General features: G+C 51.1%; 1 protein-coding gene across 1 annotated transcript in view; it reads right to left on the bottom strand.

The window, feature by feature from the left end:
- Window positions 1-14,723, bottom strand: part of LOC138999548 (patr class I histocompatibility antigen, A-126 alpha chain-like) — a 375,823-nt gene that overhangs the window by 173,460 nt on the left and 187,640 nt on the right. The window lies entirely within an intron of this gene.

The raw sequence follows: 14,723 nt of genomic DNA, 5'->3' as shown, positions 1-14,723 counted from the left end.
ATCCTCGAGTGAGTATTAAAAAAGGAAATGCCAACAGGGTCTCAGATGGGGAGGGATACTAGGTTTAGGGAGGGTTTTGGAGAAGAAGAGAAAGGAGCCATCACACACCAATCAGACTTCTAATCTCGGGAACTCGGAGAAGAGATCAGCTCCACTCCTACCCCAGCCTGGGACTGGCCCTCTGATTGATCTCAGCCTCCTCCAGGTCTGTCTGTGGCCCCCCCTAATTGATGGCTTTTCTCCCACCCACTCTGGACAGGTGCAGAATAACAGGTCCTGATAGGTTGAGAAACCACCAAGACCCAACTGTTGGGTGTTATCTCTGACCCCTTCTCCTCCAGGTGTAAATCATCGCTAGCTGGGAGGTGGAGCATAAATGGGTTTCTAACTAAAAACCACACTAGCCCACCCCAGCCCGTGTGCCTCAGTTGGTTGAGCATCGTCCTGTGCACCAAAAGGTCACCAGTTCAATCCGCTGTCAGGGCACATGCCCAGGTTGTAGGGTCAGTCCCCAGTTGGAGTGCGTATGGAAGGCAACCAATCGATGTTTCTCTCTCCCTCTCTCTCTAAAAACAAAACCACACTAGCCTGGTGTAAATGGAGTCCTCCCTCCCCAAAACCATTGATGCCAGTACCTCTCTGGGCTCCGGCACCTGGGAGACCTCATAAAACAATGAAAGATGAGAAAGGGGAAGAAAGAGTTGAGGAGGCTCTAGAATCAGAGGCAGCAATACCATTGCATGCAAATTGTAATTGAAAAATAAAATTAAAGCCCGGCCAGTGTGGCTCAGTGGTTGAGCGTCAACCTATGAACCAGGAGGTCACAGTTCGATTCCTGGCCAGGCCACATGCCTTGGTTGAAAGCTCGATCCCCAGTGTGGAGCGTGCAGGAGGCAACCGATCCATGATTCTGTCTCATCATTGATGTTTTTATCTCTCTCCCTCTCCCTTCCTCATTGAAGTCAATAAAAATATATTTTTAAAAAACAATAATTAAAGTAAAAATAAATTAATAAGATAAAGTCACAGAGGCAGTCACTGGCAGTGAGGAACCCGCCTCCCGTCTCCAGGAACCCCCCCCCCCCCCGCACCCCCGCCCCGTGACACCATTTCATCACAGACCTGACCGCTTGCCCACAGAATCAGGAGTAAGTCAGACCCGTCTGAAGGCCACCACTATATCCACCGAAGGGGTTTGCCCATGGCACCAGCAATTTCCAATTGAAATGAGGCATTTTCAATCTGCAATTAGGACACAATGAGAAAGCCACAGGAGAAAGGTGTAAGAATTAGAATGCGTACGTCTTTTTTGAATGCGTGTTTTGGATTTCTTCCCAGATAAATACCCAGAAGTGGAAGCGCTGGGTCCTGTGATAGTTCTCAGTTTTAATTTTTTGAGGAAACTCCATAGGGTTTTCCAAGGAATCGAGTCAGTGATATTGTAATAACCATGTATAGTGTCAGCTGGGTTCTCAGGGGGAATCATCTCATTAAGGGTATGGTTGTCTAACCACCGTGCCACGCACCTGAAACTAATAGAAAATGGAATGTCAACTGTAACTGACCAATTTTTTTAAAATTTAGAAAAGATGGGTGATAAAGGGTGAAGGGATTAAGAAGTACAAATTGCCACCCTAGCTGGTGTGATTCAGTGAATAGAGCATCAACCTTCAGACTGAAGGGTCCTGGGTTCAATTTCAGACAAGGGCCCATGCCCGGGTTTTGGGCTCGACCCCCAGTAGAGGGTGTACAGGAGGCAGCTGATCAATGATTCTCCCTCATTATTGATGTTTCTATCTCTCTCTCCCTCTCCCTTCCTCTCTAAAATCAATCAAAATGTAGTTTTTTAAAAGAAGTACAAATTGCCAGTTATGAAAACAGTCATGGGGACGTAAAGTACAGCACAGGGAATGTAGTCAACAATACTGTGATAAAGCCCTAGCTGGTTTGGCTCAATGGACAGAGCGTCAGCCTGCGGACTGAAGGGTCCCAGGTTTGATTCCGCTCAAGGCACTTGCCTGGGTTGCGAGTTTGATCCCCTGTAGGGGACATGCAGGAGGCAGCCAATCAATGATTCTCTCTCATCATTGATGTTTCTTTCTCTCTCTCCCTCTCCCTTCCTCTCTGAAATCAATAAAGATACATATATTTTTAAATATATTTTATTGAATTTTTACAGAGAGGAAAGGAGAGAGATAGAGAGTTAGAAACATTGATGAGAGAGGAACATCGATCAGCTGCCTCCCGCACACTCCCTACTGGGGATGTGCCCGCAACCAAGGTACATGCCCTTAACTGGAATCGAACCTGGGGCCCTTTCTGTCCACAGGCTGACACTCTATCCACCGAGCCAAACCGGCTAGGGCTAAAGATATATTTTTTTGAAAAGCACAATACTGCCCTGGCCGGTTTGGCTCGGTGGATAGACCGTCGGCCTGCGGACTCAAGGGTCCCAGGTTCGATTCCGGTCAAGGGCATCTACCTTGGTTTCGGGCAGATTCCCAGTAGGGAGCGTGTGGGAGGCAGCTGATCGATGTTTCTCTCTCATCAATGTTTCTAACTCTCTATCCCTCTCCCTTCCTCTCTGTGAAAAATCAATAAAATATATTTTTTTAAAAAGCACAATACTGTGATAACGGTGGATGGGGCCAGGTGGGGACTAGACTTACCAGGGGGATCACTTTGTAATTTATATAAACACCTGACTGCTATGCTGTCCACCTGACACTAATATAATATGGACTGTCAACTGCAACGAATGAATTTGCCGAGGTCAGTGGAGTCCAATCTCATTATTCACAGTAGCTGTGTGCAGTAGTTACCAGGATCACCGAAGTCATGAATGCCGGACCGTGGCTTTGATAAGAAACTTGGGATTAAGTTCCTTCTATTAATTATTAATCAGTTAATAAAGAATTGGAAAGGAGCCCTAGCCGGTTTGGCTCAGTGGATAGAGCGTCAGCCTGTGGACAGAAAGGGTCCCAGGTTTGATTCTGGTCAAGTGCACGTACCTCAATTGCAGGCTCCTTCCTGGCCGGAACCCTGGTAGGGGCGCATGCAGGTGGCAACCAGTCGATGTGTTTCTCTCACATCCATGTTTCTCTCTGTCTTTCCCTCTCTCTTCCACTCTCCCTAAAAATCAATGGAAAAATATCCTCGAATGAGGATTTTAAAAAAGAAGAAGAATTGGAAAGGAACCTCGAAAACTGGAAAAACTACTGGTCAAGGGCACATGCCCAGGTTGCGTGTGTGTGTGTGTGTGTGTGTGTGTGTGTCCTACACGCTCTCTCGTCTCCCTTTGACGGGGCCTGCTGCTTTGGGTCCCACATCAGGTCAGTAGAATGGACACTCTGGGTGGGGGAGACTGGACAGGTGAGCAAGGTCAAGCAGGGAATGGCTCTGGAAGCTTCCACAGGGGAAGCCAGCGTTTGGACAGACTCCAGGAGTCTGGGATGCCCTCCACGCCCGCCACTTCCCCAGGCTGCTCGTTGTAGATCTAAGAGGCCGGACGGATGGACAGACAGACGGGCTTCCTTCACACATGCGTAGCACCTATGAGAACAGCAGGGCAGCACCTGTGGGAACAGCCGTGTGCCCACCTTCACCTCCAGTCCCTGATGCTAAGCTTTCAAACCTGCGCAAAGGGGAAGAGTGTCAAGGCTCAGCCCCAGCCAATGGGAAGGGAGCCTCCGCCTATATATCAGGGCCGGGCAGGGCCCATGAGTGCCTTTTCCTTCTGCTTTCGGAGATGTTTTTAACAGGAAGGAGCCAGGAAGCCTGATTCCCTTCAGGGGTGAGTGGGGTTAGGGGGTTTCTTTTGTTTCTTTGTGGGGTTTTTTCCCTCTCCTTTCTGACAGTTACACTAAGAGACACTGGGGTTCACCGAGTTCAGTTGGCCCACGTCACCTTGGAAAAGGACCGGCTCTGTCTCATTGATAAAAATCCTTATCAATGAGGCTCAGTGGGTTGAACGTCATCCCATGCACCAAGAGGTCACAGGTTCGATTCCTGGCAGGTGCCTGAGCTGCGGGCTGGATCCCTGGTGAGGGGCATGGAGGAGGCAGCCAATCAATGATTCCCTCTCATCAATGATGTATCTATCTCTCTCCCTCTCTCTCTGAAATCAATAAAAATATGTTCTTTAAAAGATTGAAAAAATTGAGATAGCTGTAGTCACGGAAGAGAAATAGTGAAGGAGAGAAGCGTAGAGCAGGAAGCAGCGAGGATATAGAAATGCTGTCTTTGATACCATCTCCCCCATCACATTCTCCTTTTCAGTAAAGAAAATGACATTGCTGTGAAGTGGAAGGAAGGAAGGAAGGAAGGAAGGAAGGAAGGAAGGAAGGAAGGAAGGAAGGAAGGAAAGAAGGAAGGAAGGGAAAAATGTTCAGCTCAGCTGCATGGCTTATGGGTTTGGGCACTGGACATGCTTTTAGCTGCTGGTTTGCACCACTCATAGTTTGGGCTGAAGTTAACCTACATAAACTTCCCTCCTTTCCCCCCTTGTAAAATGAAGGGGAGAAGATCAATGTGATAGACGTCTTATGAAAATGTAAGGTTAAATGAACCCGAGGGTGGTCCAGATTCTACACTGACCCCATCAAAGATGACGGCTTTTTACCTTTTAAAAATGTTTACCCGTGCCCTGGCCAGCGTGGCTCAGTGGGTTGGAGTGTCATGATCTTAGCAAGTTTCAGTTACATACTACAGTACTAAACACCATAGCCATGGCACTGTGCATGCTGCTGCTGGGACTTATTCGTCTTATAACTGAATCTGTGGACCCCGCATAGCATCCCCCAGCCCCTGGCAACCCCCATTCTACTCTCTGGTCTTATGAGTTCACCTTTTTTAGATTCCCCATAGAAGTGAGATTCTACAGTATTTGTCTTTCTGTTTCTGACTGATTTTACTTAGCAGAACGCCCTCCATGGGTATCCATATTATTGCAAATGGCAGGACTTCCTTCTCTTAAGAAAAAAATTATTGTTGACACCATTACAGATGGCCCCCACTTCCCCACCCCTTTGTCCAGCTCCAGCCAGCCCCGGCCCCCCACAGCCTCCCTCTGGCCATCATTAACTATACTGTTGTCTGTGTCCATGGGCTACACATATGTGTGCTTTGGCTAATCCCTTCACCTTCTTCTATCCAGTTCCCCACCACCATCCCTCTTCCTTCTGACAGCTGTCCATCTATTCCACACTTCCATGCCCCTGGTTCTGTTTTATTAGTTAATTTTGTTCAGTAGATTCCACATATAAGTGAGATCACATGGTATTTGTCTTTCTCTGACTGGCTTGTTTTGCTTAGCATCATAACCTCCAGATCCATCCATGCTGTCTCAAAGGGTAAAAGATCCTTATTTTTGCCCTAGCTTGTTTGGCTCAGTGGATAGAGCGTCTGCCTGTGGACTGTAAGGTCCCAGGTTCAATTCCAGTCAAGGGCACGTGCCTGGGTTGTGGGTTCCATCCTCAGTAGGAGGTGTGCAGGAGGCAGCCAATCAATGATTCTCTCTCATCATTGATGTTTCTATCTCTCTCTCCCTCTCCCTTCCTCTCTGAAATTAATAAAAAATATATTTTAAAAGATCCTTCTTTTTCACAGCTGCATAGTATTCCCTGGTGTAAATGTCCCACAGCTTTTTTTTTTTTTTTTCAGAGAGGAAGGAAGAGGGATAGAGAGCTAGACACATCAATGAGAGAGAAACATCGATCAGCTGCCTCCTGCACACCCCCTACCGGGAATGTGCCCGCAACCAAGGTACATGCCCTTGACCGGAATCGAACCTGGGACCCTTCAGTCCACAGGCTGACTCTCTATCCACTGAGCCAAACCTGTTAGGGCACCCCACAGCTTTGTTATCCACTCACCTACTGATGGGCACTTGGGCTGTTTCCAGATCTTGGCTATTGTAAATAACACTGCTATGCACATAGGAGTGCATACTAGTACATTCTTTCTGATTGGTGCTTCAGGATTCTTAGGATATATTCCCAGGAGTGGAATTGCTGGGTCGAATGGCAGTTCTATTTTTACCTTTTTGAGGAAACGCCACACTGTTTCCCACAGTGGCTGCGTCCAGTGCACGTAGGGTTCCCCCTTCTCTGCATCCTCGCCAACACTTGCTTGTGGATGTCTTGATGGCATCCATTCATTTCCTCATGATCTCGTGTCTCCACAGGTCTCGTCTGCTCTCCCTCTCTCTCTCTCTTCTGATTGGTTGTTTTTATTGGTGGTGCCTGAGGTTCTCAGACTTGAGTGAAGATGGATTCTGACTCCTCGTCCTCCTCCTCCTCCTCCACCACCTCCTCCTCCTCATCTACCTCAACCTTGCCATCCTCGCCCTCCTTCACCTCCCCTTTCAAAAGTGGGGTCATGCGGTACATGCTCTACTTAAGCCAGGAGGATCTGGAGAGGTTCAAGCAGCTCTTAGTGCAGGAGCAGCCCAAAGCGGGCTCCACCCAGATCACCTGGGACCAGGTGAGGACAGCCAGATGGGGCGAGGTGATCCATCTCTTGACGGAGTACTTCCCCGGTCACCTCGCTTGGGATATGGCTCATCACATCTTTGCCCAGATGGACAAGACCCAACTGTGCCATCGGACGCGGTTGGAACTACAAGGTGAGTAATCCTCTGGGCCGGGGGTGCATAGGGATGGCTTGGGTGCTGACAAACTAAGTGCTTTACTGGCCACCTGAACAAGACGGCAAATAGTGGGGTGAGAGGGTGGCTCTGACCCCAAAAAGCAAAGACTATCCTATTAGCATATTTAATGAAGAAACCTGCCCTGACTGGTGTGTCTCAGTGAGTGGTTAGAGTGTTGTCCCACTCACTGAAGGATCAAGGGTTCAATTCCTGGTCAAGAGTATAAGGGCATGGCCCTAGCCGTTTTGGCTCAGTGGATAGAGCATTGGCCTGTGGACAGAAGAGTCCCAGGTTTGATTCCAGTCAAGGGCATGTACCTTGGTAGCAGGCTCCTCCCCGGCCCAGGCCCTGGTCAGGGCTTGTGCAGGAGGCAACCAATCGGTGTGTTTCTCTCACATGGATGTTTCTCTCTGTCTTACCCTCTCTCTTCCACTCTCCCAAAAAACCGATGGGCAAAATATCCCCAGGTGAGGATTTAAAAAGGGATAAAAGAGTATAAGGGCAGGTGCCTGGGTGGCAGCTCTGATCCCAGGCCCTAATTGGGGCTGGTGGGGGGGGCAACCAATTGATGCATCCCTCTCACATGTATGTTTCCCTCTCTCTCCCCATCTTCCTCTCTCCCTTCCACTCTCTCTAAACATCAATGGGGCCCTGACTGGTTTGGCTCAGTGGATAGAGCATCGGCCTGCGGACTGAAAGGTCCCAGGTTCAATTCTGGGCAAGGGCATGTACCTTAGTTGCAGACACATCCCCAGTAGGAGGTGTGCAGGAGGCAGCTGATCGATGTTTCTCTCTCATCAATGTTTCTAACTCTCTCTCCCTCTCCCTTCCTCTGTGTAAAAAAATCAATAAAGTATATATATATTTTAAAACACATCCATGGGGGTGCCCTAGCCAGTTTGGCTCAGTGGATACAGTGTCGACCTGTGGACTGAAGGGTTCTGGGTTTGATTCCTGATCAAGGGCCCATGCCTGGGTTGTGGGCTCGATCCCCAGTAGGGGCGTGCAGGAGGCAGCCGATCCATAATTCTCTCTCATTATTGATGTTTCTATCTCTCTTCCCCTCTCACTTCCTCTTTGAAATCAATAAAAATATTTTTTTAAATGTAAAAATAAATAAATAAATATACCTCAATGAGATATTTACCAAGAACCAAATCTACCCAACATTAAAAATAAAAAGAACCAATGCCTACCTATATAATTTTATACACATATAAATATCCACAGATAGGAACATGTCCATAGAAGATAGGCCCCCACACTTGAAGTGTATATATATTTTATATATGCATGCATGTGTGAGGGTCCATATCTGTGTGTATTTCTCCCTTAGTGTTGGCTGGGCCATGCATTTATTTATTTATTCAATACTAGAGGCCCGGTTCACAGATTTGTGCACTGGTGGGGTCCCTCGGCCTGGCCTGTGGGGATCAGGCAGAAACTGGCTCTCGGACACCCCCTGAGGGGTCCTGGATTGGGAGAGGACAATTCTCGAGTGATGCACCCCGGAATTGGGCTCCCTCCTCTCTGGTTCCCAGTGCATCACCTGAGAACCGCAGCTGCCGAGTCACCACAGCTCAGCAGCTCCTGTGTTGAGTGTCTGCCCCCTGGTGGCCGGTGCATGCCATAGCTACCAGTCAGATGGTCAGACAGTCGCTTAGGCTTTTATAAAGAGAGACTAGAGGCCTGGTGCATAAAATTTATGCCTTGGAGGGGGGAGGGTGACCCCTCAGCCCAGCCTGCACCCTCTTGTAGTATGGGACCCTTTGGGGGATGTCTGCCTGCCAGCTTAGGCCCCTCCTCTGGGCAGGACATCCCTCTCACAGACCAGTACCCCTTGCTCCTTCTGCTTGCCTGCTTGTTGCTCCTTACCACTCTGCTCGCTGCTCCTTAGCACTGCTGCGAAGGTGGGAGAGGCTCCCGCCACTGCCACTGCACTTTCCAGCCATGAGCCTGGGTTCTGGCTGAGCAGCGCTCCCCCCGTGGGAGCACACTGACCACCAGGGGGCAGCTCCTGCATTGAGCATCTGCCCCCTGGTGGTCAGTGTGCATCATAGCAACCAGTTGTTCTGGTCATTCCGCCGTTGGTCACTTAGATTTTTATTAGATGTTTTTATTGATTTTTAGAGAGAGGGAGAGAGAGATCAATGAGAGAAAAACATCAGTTGGCTGCCTCCCACATGCCCCTACTGGGGATCGAGCCCACAATCAGGAATTGAACTGGCAACCTCTTGGTGAACACGATGACACACAACCATCAGGCCTAAGCAATACACGTACGTGTTCTTGAACACCTTCCCTGGCCCATGAGGAAACAGCACCCTTTTCTCTCTCCCTGACATCCCGATGGAGTCCAGCTAGTGCTCTTCTCCCTGAACGAAGGTGGGAGGCCCTTGAAGGGGTGGCCACTGCTCTCCAGGGAGGGCCCACATCGCTCCTCATCTCAATGGAGCAGCCTCTTCTCTTGTCCATTGCAGAGCTCCTGCCTCACCTGGAGCCCACGAGCCCACCCCCAAGAAGAGCACTGAGGACCTTGGAGGAGGAATACTCTGGTATGTGTGGAAGGCGTGGCAAGCGCTGTAGGGAGACAGGCTATGGGTCATTCCTAAGGCCAGGGGAGTGGTCGATGAATTTGGTGTCTCTTTTTCTCTCCTTTTTTTTTCAACCCTTCTTTTATGGATTTAAGAGAAGATATGCGTTTTTATTAATTTTTGAGAGAGGAGAAAGAGAGAGCCCTAGCCCGTTTGCCTCAGCTGTGGGCTTGATCCCCAGTGTGGGGCGTGCAGGAGACAGCTGATTCATGATTCTCTCTCTCTCTCTCATCATTGATGTTTCTATGTCTCTCTCTTTCTCCCTTCCTCCCTGAAATCAATAAAAATATATTTTAATAATAATAATAGTCCTAGCCCATTTGGCTCAGTGGATAGAGGATGGGCCTGCAGACTGGAGGGTTCAGGGTTCAATTCCAGTCAAGGACACATGTCCGGGGTGCAGGCTCGATCCCCAGTAGGAGGTGTGCAGGAGGCTGCTGATCCATGAGTCTCTCATCATTGATGTTTCTATCTCTGTCTTCCTCTCCCTTCCTCTCTGAAATCATATAGAAGATATTTTTTTAAATATATTTTATTGATTTTTCACAGAGAGGAAGGGAGAGAGATAGAGAGAGTTAGAAACATCGATGAGAGAGAAACATCGATCAGCTGCCTCCTGCACATCCCCCACCGGGGATGTGCCCACAACCCAGGTACATGCCCTTGACCGGAATCGAACCTGGGACCTCTCAGTCAGCAGGCTGACCCTCTATCCACTGAGCCAAACCGGTTTCGGCAGAAGATATTTTTTTTAAATAAATAATAATAATAAAGTGCCCTGGCTAGTTTTGCTTAGTGGATAGAGCTCCTGCCTGCGGACTGAAGGGTCCCAGGTTCAAGTCCAGTCAAGGGCACATGCCCAAGTTGCAGGCTCGATCCCCAGTGTGGGGTATGCAGGAGGCAGCTCATCAATGATTCTCTCATCAGTGATGTTTCTTTCTCTCTCTCTCTCTCTCTCTCTCTCTCTCTCTCTCTCTCTCGCTTTCCCTCTGCCCCCCCCCTTCTCTCCTTCCCCTAGACATGGTACAGCACTACCGGCAGCAGGTGCTGGACCACTACTCCGACCTGGTGGACCGCCTGGCGTGGCCCAGGAACCAGGCGGACTTCTTCTACCAGGACATCCTCCGGCACCAGAGGCTCCTGCCCTGTCTGTTCCTCCCCCGCAGGCCTCATGGCCGGCCGCCCCGGACAGTGGTCCTGCGGGGCGTGGCCGGGGCAGGGAAAACCACGCTGGCGCACCAGGTGATGCTGGAGTGGGCGGGGCGCACCTTCTACCAGCACAAGGCCTGGTGCGCCTTCTATGTCCACTGCCGCCACGTGGTCCAAGATGAAGAGCAGAGCCTGTGTGGTCTGCTGTCCCGCCAGTGGCCCCAGGCAGGGGCGCTGGCCGCCAAGGCCCTGGCCAGGCCAGAACAGCTGCTGCTCATCCTCGATGGCTTCGAAGTGCTGGCCTTGCCCCTGGCTCACAGGCGCAAGGATCTGAGAGAGGACTGGAGTCGGAAGCTGCCGGTCCCCGTCCTCCTGGCCAGCCTGCTGAGCGGGAAGATGCTGCCCCAGGCCTCGCTGCTGCTCCTGCTGAGATTCTCCTCCTGGAGGGTCCTCAAGCCCCTGCTGAGCTGCCCCTCGGTCCTGACCCTCTCGGGGTTCACCGCCCCGGAAAGGACCCGGTATCTCCGGAGGTACTTTGGGGACGGGAGGGCAGCCGACAAGGCCGTGGATTTCCTCCGGGGCAGCGCCATCCCCTCCTCCATGTGCCAGGCGCCCGCCGTGTGTTGGCTGGTCTGCTTGTGCCTCAAGGAGCCGATGGAGAGGGGCGCCGATCTCTTCCTCGCCTTCCCCAACGCGGCCGCCCTGTTCGCCCGGCACCTGTCCAACGCCTTGGTGGCCGCGGTTGGAGGCCTTTCGGGGACCCTTCTCCAAGAATGCCTGCAGGGGGTGTGCTCCCTGGCAGCTGAGAGCATGTGGGCCGCGTGCTGGGTATTTGGGGAGAAGGAGCTGGAGCGCGCCCAGCTGGGCCCGGAGGCCGTGGATGCTCTGCTGCGCGCCCATGTCCTCCAGAGCGTGGTGAGGGGCGAGGCCCGCTACGCCTTCGTCCTCCTGAGCTTCCAGGAGTTTTTCGCCGCCTTGTGGTACGTGCTCCGCTTCCCAGGGCAGTTCCCTGAGTTCCAGAAGCTGGACCGGGCCCAGGTGAGACGCCTGCTGGCCCAGCCCGGCCGGAGGAGGAACGACCTGGCCCACATGGCACTCTTCCTTTTTGGCCTCTTCAATGAGACGTGCGCCCGGGCGGTGGGGAGGTCTTTCCAGTGCGAGGTGTCCCTGGGGAACAAGGAGGTGTTGTCCCGGACAGCCCTGTGGCAGGACCGCCTGCCCACCAAGCACCATGGGCTGCCCCTGCTGTTCTACTGCCTGCACGAGACGCGGGAAGAGGCGTTCCTGGCCCAGGTGCTGCAGCCCTGCAAGCAGGCCACGCTGATGATCGCCAAGCACAGGGACCTGCAGGTGTGCGCTTTCTGCCTCCGCTGCTGCCAGCACCTGCGGGAGATGCAGCTGATCTTGACCCTGACCATCCACAAGGCGATGTGAGTGCTCTGAGCCTGCCCTCAAGTATCTGCTGGATCCGGGGAACCTGCACACCTGGCCTGGGAACCTGGGGTTAGGGTTAGGGTTAGGGGAGGCCATGATCTTCCTGCAATGAACTGAGAAATCTTGTAATAGGTCTCTGGGCTTTATATATTTTTTTCTAAATTTTTGAAAAATATGTCTTTATTGATTTCAGAGAGGAAGGGAGAGGGAGAGAGAGAAAGATCAACAATGAGAGAGAATCATGCATCAGCTGCCTCCTGCACGCCCCACACTGGGGATCCAGCCCGCAACCCAGGCATGTGCCCTGACCGGGAATCGAACCATGACCTCCTGGTTCATAGGTTGATGCTCAACCACTGAGTCACGCTGGCCAGGCTGGGCCTTTCTCGTTATGGGAGAGTCTTATTAGCCTCATGACGGTGTCTGTGATGGTAACTAGGGTGGGGCCCTCCAACCTGAGTTGACTGCCCATTTTCTACAGTGTCACCTCTAACCCTGACTCCCTTTCGGACTCTTCCCTCCCACACAGACCAGAAGGCACCAACTGGCGCCTCTGCTGGTGGGAGAAGCTCTGCATGGCGCTGGCTCTGCAGGACTTGGAGGCCCTGTCCCTGACCAACAGCGTCATAGAGCTGGACGCCGTGCAGGCCCTCAGCGCGGCCCTGAAGAGCCCTCGCTGCCAACTGCACACCCTAAGGTGAGCCCCACAGGGCCCAATGGTCTCCGCCCACTCATCTCACAGGCACCATGCCCTCTGGGTCCCATCCCCCTGGGCTGCCTCGAAGGGCACATGATGTGTTTTGTATTTCAGAGAGTTACCACTACAATGTTTCCTCGTGCTCAGTGAGTTGGGGTGTCATCCCGTGCACAGAAGGCTGGAGGTTTGACTCCGGTCTGGGTGGATGCAGGAGGCAGCCAATCGGTGGTTCTCTCTCACCATTTCTGTTGGGTGGTGAGGAAGCAAAAGCTACTCTCTCAGAAAATGTCACACATATAATAGTGTGAACTCCCGTCACTGAGCTGGACATTGGATCCCCCCAAGAACTGATCCATCTTACAACTGCAACTTTGTGCCCTTTGACCAACATCTCCCCACCCCCAAATTCCCGGTAACCACCGTTCTAGTCTCTGGTTCTAAGTTTCATGCAGCTAGAAAATGACAATTCAGTGATACAGTAGGTCCTCGGGTTACATCGGAGATCCGTTCCTACACGCAACATAATGCGATTTTCGCCGTAAGTCGGAACCCACCTACATGAGCACCTCCGTCACTCACATGGAGCACAGAAACAGCAGTAATGAAGTGGAATAAAAGAAAATTTTAAAGAAAGATAACAATTCCTGACCTTTACTTGTGGTAAATAAATAATAAAATACATAAAGCACATATGCCCATACGTCAAAATGACGGAACTTTTTTTTATAAATAAATGGGAGATGGAGACAAAACGAGGTATGTTGAGTCCGATGTAACCCGAGGACTGCCTATAATATCCTAGACGCATCTGAGATAGGGAAACCAACCCTCTCATTTCCTTTCCGTCTGCCCACCACACTCCTTTGCATCTGTCAGAGCTGAGGAGGACCTAGACCACCTCTGCGTCTGCCTGCCCTTCTTTGTTTTTAATGTTTTTATTGATTTCAGAGAGGGAGGGAGAGGGAGAGAGAGATGGGAACATCAATGATGAGAGAATCATTGATCGGCTGCCTCCTGCATGCCTCACACTGGGGGTGGAGCCCGCAACCCAGGCATGTGCCCTGACTGGGAATTGAACTGTGACCTCCTGGTTTATAGGTTGACGCTCAACCACTGAGCCACGCGGCTGGCCTGCCTGCCTTACTTTTACAGAACAGGAGGCCCTGAGGTGGTGAACAAAATTCTTTGACTTGAGGTGGAGGCCTGACTTGACAAGGTGGTGGCCTGTGACTTAGAAAGAGTTGCCTCAGGGGATGGAGTCTCCATTCTTCCCCTTGAAGACTGTTTGGTGAAGAAATGTAAAAAACAGCTAATGCCCTAGCCTAGCCGGTTTCTCAGTGGTTAGAGCGTTGACCTGAGGACTGAAGGGTCCCCGGTTGAATTCTGGTCAAGATCACATGCCTGAGCTGCAGGCTTGATCCCCCTTGTGGGGTGTGCAGGAGGCAGCCAATCAATGATTCTCTCTCATTATTGATGATTCTATCTCTCCCTTCCTCTCTGAAATCAATAAGAATATTTTTTTTAAAAAAATCAATGGTAAAAATCCTTGAGGAAGGATCCTATATAATAAAAGCTAATATGCTAAGTGTCCGGTCATCCAGTTGGCCGTTCAACCAATCAAAGCATAATATGCTAATGATATGCTAAGGCCACTCAACTGCTCACTATGACATGCACTGACAACTAGGGTGCAGACGCTCTGACGGTAGGTTAGCTTGTTGCTGGGGTCCAGCCAATCAGGACTGAACAAGACAGGCTGGACGCACCCTGGAGCTCCCCCGCAGTCCCTCCCTAGCTGGCCAACCTCCCATGTCCCTCCCCAACCCTGATCATGTACTAGTGGGGTCCCTTGGCCTGGCCCGCGCCTTCTCGCAATCCGGGACCCTTCAGGGGATGTCGGAAAGTCAGTTTTGACCGATCCCGCAGGCCAGGCTGAAATACCCCATTAGTGCACGAATTGGTGCACTGGGTCTCTAGTAAATAAATAACAAACAAAACAAAACAGCTGAATTGCAAGGACTGAATGGAGACCCAGGCTCATCTTCTTCTTTAGAGCCAATGGTTGGACAGCCGGTGTTGGCCCCAAATGCACATCCCTTTCTGCCAATAACTCGTGGCTAGATTTCCAGGCTAGGGAAGATGCAGGTGACCCTGGAGCCGCTCTGCGGTGGGAAATGGATGAGGCTCTGTGGGCGCTGTG

This window comes from Myotis yumanensis, unplaced genomic scaffold (assembly GCF_028538775.1).
Source record: "Myotis yumanensis isolate MYYU_CA2020_CCGP unplaced genomic scaffold, mMyoYum1.0.hap1 SCAF_23, whole genome shotgun sequence".
NCBI classification, from domain to species: Eukaryota; Metazoa; Chordata; class Mammalia; order Chiroptera; family Vespertilionidae; genus Myotis; species Myotis yumanensis.
Note: the sequence above shows the minus strand (reverse complement) of the source record. Positions and strands in the feature narration are given on the sequence as shown.